Here is a 5,884-nt window from a genome sequence, read left to right as displayed (position 1 = left end):
TTTCAGAAACCTCGAATGAAGCAGGAATCTGAGCTGTTGCTTCCTTTAAGGAGAATGGTCACCATGGATCAGAATTCAGATCAAATTATCGCTCAGCCTCTGGGCAAACACATTTCATCCTCGCCTAATCTTATTAGACAAGCTCATCATCAGTAAACTGAAAGAAGCCAGCTGCCCTTTAACCATTTTAACTAATCTCTCTTTTTAATTTATTGGGTTAAAAGTCAGCAAATGTCCTTTCTTTACCTTGTTTGGTTCAATCACTGAAAGCTTAGATTTGCTGCAGCGATTTCCACAATAAATGATTCTTCTTCATGCCTAAACTCTTCACACTCCGCTCTCCCCACCTCCGATTTTCCTCATGGGCTCATTGCCAGAAAGTGAGACAAAACACACTGTGGAATTGTGGGGGGCGAAATTGGATTAGGCTGGAAGACGGGCATGAGGGATGCGGGATTAACCCTTTCTATTTTGGCGATGCAGGCAGCACAAAGTTTAATTCAAATGATAGTCTTGTGCAGCTCAGCACTGAACATACTGTTGAGTTGGCTGTACACCTGAGCAGGGGCCAAGGCCATGCAAGGCTAGAACCACTTTAGGATATCTTATGCTATTTAAAGGTGAGGTACATTCTGACTGCTGCAGCTGCTGGATTCTTACATAAGAGTCTTTGTGTAGGAAAAGAATGAAAATGGTTCAAGTGATCACAGAGCCTGCCCCAAGATTCTCTAATGCAACCCTTGGAGGCTTTTGTGCAGGAGGTCAACAGGGGGAGAGAGATCCTCTATCAATGGAGGCCAGGAAGACTGCCAGACAAGCTCTCAGAAGGCAATTGGAGCTGAGAGCCTTGTAGGTTTACGCCAGCAGTGTAAGCCCCGAGTGGATGCAGTACTGAAAGAAATTTAATGACCTTGCAAGGTTCATGAATGCATTTTCAAATGCCACACTGCACCATCTACATCACTAGGGTTACATACTGCTCAATGCACCACACCCCCATCTCTCAACTACTAACAGCTTCTATCAATCATGACTTATATCTAAATTCATAGTTCACCTCACCCTCACATACTTAGCACTGCTGCAAGCCTAGCACCCACCTCACACATCTTGCACACATGGCCAGCTGTGTTCAGTCGTGACTGCCACACCACCAAACATATTGTACCACACTCACTGACACACTTTTCTCTCTCTCCTGCAGGACAGGGTGGTGCACATATGAAGGCAGTAGCATGCCCTCAGCCTAAAAAAGAGGCCTACATCATTGGAGCAGCCATGACTGAAGCCTTGATCAGTGGCTGGGTTGAAAGGATCAAAGATAAAAATATGTTTCTACCTAGTCTTTCTTCTCGTATCTTAATTCCCCTCATCACACAATATCTTCTGATTCCCAAGTTACAGATGGAGTAAGCGTGTATCTCTTCCTTTCCACCCTCCCCTCAGCACAAGCCTACCCTTGTGTTTTTCTCCTTTCAGATTCCTGAGAACAGTCACCTCTCCTGGACAGGATGTGATACAAGAGCGTGAAGAAAAAGAGACTGAAGATGATGAAGCACAATCGCTTGATCTCGCACTCTCAGCCACCAGCTGAGATAATGGCACTGCGCATACTTTAGAGCATAGCATAGAAGCAGGATCTGTGTAGGATGAGTCACCAGGCATGAGTGGCCTGCAACTAGGGCAGGGGCAAAGGGCTGCGATAGTGCCAGCTGCCCGGGGAGTTGTGGGGGGCATGGCCACACACGGGTTCTGCTGCAGAGAAGAGAGATGAGGAGGTTGTTAGGGTTGAGCATGCACACACAAATGCTAGCTGCGTTGACTGGCCTGCCAGAAAACCTGCTGTCACTGTCAAGGAGTATGGAGGAGCCTAGTGCCAACTTGGCACAACTCTTTGCACAGAACTTAGGGTCCATCCTTCCCAGTGTGGAACTGGTGACCAACCTCATGAGAACACTTGTGGACACAACTGATGCAGAGTCCGATGGCTAATGTCTCAGCTTCCATTGCAGCAGAAGCCTCTCTACATTAAAGTGCTGTAGTGAAAGCTCAGTCTGTAGGAATGCATGTTCACTTTGTTGCCACGCAAGTTCAGCTTGCTGTCAAGCAGGCTCAGACTGCTACCATCACGACTGCAGAACCAGTGTTTAAAAGGGCTTCCAATGTTTCACAGCCCTCCAGCACTCCAACTGACTACAAGGGTTGCTGAGGCTGTGCCGGGGGAGTGGCTGAGTGGACCAAGAACCTGCTGCCTCTTTTGGGAAGACAGCATTCGTTCTCCCACCACTGCCATTCCACCAGTGCATTGCTGTTGCCTGTCAAACAACCAGTCCCAACTATTGCCTCCTGTGCCGAGGTGCTCCAGTCTGAAGCAGGGCATATTAGGATCAGAGCTGGTCACAGTCATTCTGCAAGGCCATCTGCAATCACCCCCATTGAATGTCAGCAACCTTCTGCTGCCCATGCTGCAGCCATTAAGGTAAGACTGGGTAGGAGGACTAGGCCAGGTAAAGGCAGATGGAGGGCAGACACTAATGGAATGCACAAGGGTGATTAATTGATGTTTTTATGGCTATTGGATGGTTTGATTTATAAAGTTGGTTTGGAATTCAGATGGTTGTTTTATGGTGACTTATTTCAGGATTGTGACCCAGGATGTGCTGCGTTGGTCACTGCCAGGGGGATGGTAAGATGTGGAATTGTTGTAGACTGGGAATTTTGGATTGGGTTGATAGAACATATGCATGAGGAGCAGGAGTAGGCCACTCGGCCCCTCGAGCCTGCTCTGCCATTCAATAAGATCATGGCTGATCTAATTTTAACCTCACCTTCACATTCTTGTCTACCCCCGATAACCTTTCGCCCCTTGCTTATCTAGAATCTATCTATCCCTGCCTCAAAAATATTCAAAGGCTCTGTCTCAATCACCTTCTGAGGAAGAGAGCTCCAAAGTTTCACAGCCCTCTGAGAGAAAAAATGTCTCCTCATCTCTGTCTTAAATGAGCCACCCCTTGGCCAGGGTTTTCCCATTGGTGTGTGGGGGCGGGCGCAGCACGCCGATGTGTAAAATGATGTGCAGTGACGTTGTGCGAGCGTTCCGACATCACCACGCCCCATCGCGAAATTTAGATGGGCGGGTACGCGATGTTCTCCGATCTGCGCCCGTCATTTATTATTCATGTATTGAAGGCCCTCGAGGCAGCAGTTGTCTGCAACTTTTCGGGGCCTGTGCGATCTTCAGGACATTGCACAGGCGCAACGGGCAGGCGGGTAGGAGACATTTATATAAACCTCATCCACGGGCGGGATAAGAGGGGTAAGTGGGACCATGAATGGTATCTGTCAGGTATTTAAGTGTGAAAGTTACTGATACTTGCCTGTGTGAGCAGAAATAGTTCAAAACTCAGACCAGCTGCTTGGAGAGGAGTAAAAGCTTTCAGGTCAGGACTCTACAGTAAAGATCATTTTTGGGGCCTGCAGCTTTCAGGAAGTTGGGAGTTGTGCTCTCCACTGGAGGCACCTCCTCTGAGGAGGAAGGGAGGGCCATATGGGGGAGGAGGCCAGGAGTCCACATTCAGCCTCCGGGGGAGCCACCTTTGGGAGGATAGGTGCAGGCACAAGGGGCGCAGGGCCAAGAGATAGTCCAAGGTGGATGGGGCCACAGAAGACGCCACTATCCTGTTGCCAGGGTATACAGGCGGCGAAGCAGCTACCTCAGTGTGCCTGAGGTGCAGTGCCGAAGGAGGCTTTGTCTCTCAAGGGAGACAGTCACCACCATTTGTCAGATGATAGGCCCTGAGATCTCTGCGAGCTGTGAAGGTGGACACCTCATGCCAGTGGCTCTGAAGGCCAGAGCTGCCTTCAACTTCTATGCCTCTGGGTCCTTCCAGGGCTCAGTGGTTGATCTCTGTGGCGTCTCACAATCAGCTGCCCACACTTGTGTCAAGCAGGTTACAGATACGCTGTTCAAGCGTGCATTGACTTTCATTGACTACCGCTGGGACGAGGCCAGCCAGACGGAACGAGCCAGAGGCTTTGCGGCCATTGCTGGCTTCCCCCATGTCCAGGGTGCTATAGACTGTACACATGTGCCCATCAAGGCGCCAGCAAATGAGCCCAGTGCCTTCGTCAACAGGAAGGGCTTCCACTCCATGAACGTGCAGATAGTGTGTGATCACAGGATGCAGATTCTGCAAGTCTGTGCAAGGTACCCAGGCAGCTCCCACAACGCTTACATCTTGAGACACTCCCAGGTGCCGGGGCACTTCAGTGCTCTAGCACGGCTTGATGGATGGCTGCTGGGTGACAAGGGCTATCCCCTCAGAAGGTGGCTCATGACACCTCTCCGCCATCCAAGCACAGGTGAGCAGTGGTACAATAGGAACCACGCCTCCACAAGGGTTATGGTGGAGAGAACCACCTGTCTTATCAAGATGTGCTTCCGATGCATAGACCGCTCAGGGAGTGTACTCCAGTACCCCCAGATTGTGTGTCGCCAATGTGGTTACATGCTGCTCTCTCTACAGTCATGTGCTGGAAAGGGGCGACGCTGTGGACGATGAAGATGTAGATGCAGTGGCTGCGGCTGTATACGATGAGTCCAGTAGTGACTCCGAGGATGAGCACGCACAGGGAAATGCTGAGGGGGTAGACGTTGACCCGGGCATACTCCAAGGAAGCAGGGACACCTGGGAGCTTTAATCCAGCAAACCTTGCATCTCTGCCAGATCCTCCTGCATACCCTGCTGCACTTCCAGAGTTTGCTGCCTCACGGACGACTCCAGAGGCACATCATTAGCCACCAACCGAGTGTGTGCCTCATCCCCTGCAGTCCTCCGACTGCCGGCGCCCTGGGCACTCTCTGTCTCTGCCTGCACCTCAAGCGAGTATGAAGTGGCCTCATCGCCATGCCTTGGGACACCAGCTGAATATCTAATTCCCAATGAGGTGCTAGTATCTATGCCATTGCCTGCCTGACTGAGATGGTGTGACGCTGGTGAGTGGATTTCCTCTGGGCCCTCAGGGGTGAGAGGTAGGCCCTCTGCCTCCACCTCCCGGCCCTGCTTCGGTGATGCTGAAAGGAAGAACAAGGACCTTTGATTAGTTACAGTGCAGACAATGTAAATTTGCATGCTGCTCCCCCGGATCATTATGTGCTCATTCTTCCATAATCAATGGTCAATCCATGTTGCAAACTTCAATCACTGAGCATTCAGCACAACCATAGCCGCTGGGATACACAAGGTGACTTGACTGCTTGTCAAACATACCTCCCCAAGGCACCCCAGCCTCACCACCACCGGTGGACCTGGGCACATGGCACCCCTCCAGATCCATGGCCTGCTACTCAAAAGGTGTCAGGATTGCTAACTGGGCATGGCCTCCACCAGTCCGCATCCGCTCTGCAGAATTGTGCGGTCTTCTCCTGAAAAGGAGAGAGGAGCAATGATTAGTCCAGCCTGTACCTGGATTCCCATTGCATCCCTGCCAACCTAACCAAAGTGGGACATTGCAGGGCTCCAGTTCTTTGTTACCCTGCAGCTGCCGCACATTCACATAAACAAGCCAGGGCTGACCGACTCCCCTTGCCCAAATGCTGCCTCCTTCACATGTGGCACCACACAGTGTAACTTTGCTAAGCAAGGAGGCACAAGCACATGAAGCGCCAAGATCAGCAGATGGATTGGTGCCCCTGGAAGCTTCCCTCCCAGCATGTTAGCACCCTGACTTTGACCATGCTTCTCAGTTCCAGCACTCTGCCTAGGTGCAGATCCTTGAGTTTCAACCACATTTATACTCTGGGTATAAGTGTCACACATGCTGTGGGTGCAGAACCCATCATGGCTCAACCCCCAACCCTCTCAGGGTGAACTAGGCACGGGCA

Source organism: Carcharodon carcharias, chromosome 8, assembly GCF_017639515.1.
Source record: "Carcharodon carcharias isolate sCarCar2 chromosome 8, sCarCar2.pri, whole genome shotgun sequence".
Lineage (NCBI taxonomy): Eukaryota > Metazoa > Chordata > Chondrichthyes > Lamniformes > Lamnidae > Carcharodon > Carcharodon carcharias.
The sequence above is the reverse complement of the archived record's forward strand: the minus strand, read 5'-3'. Positions refer to the sequence as shown.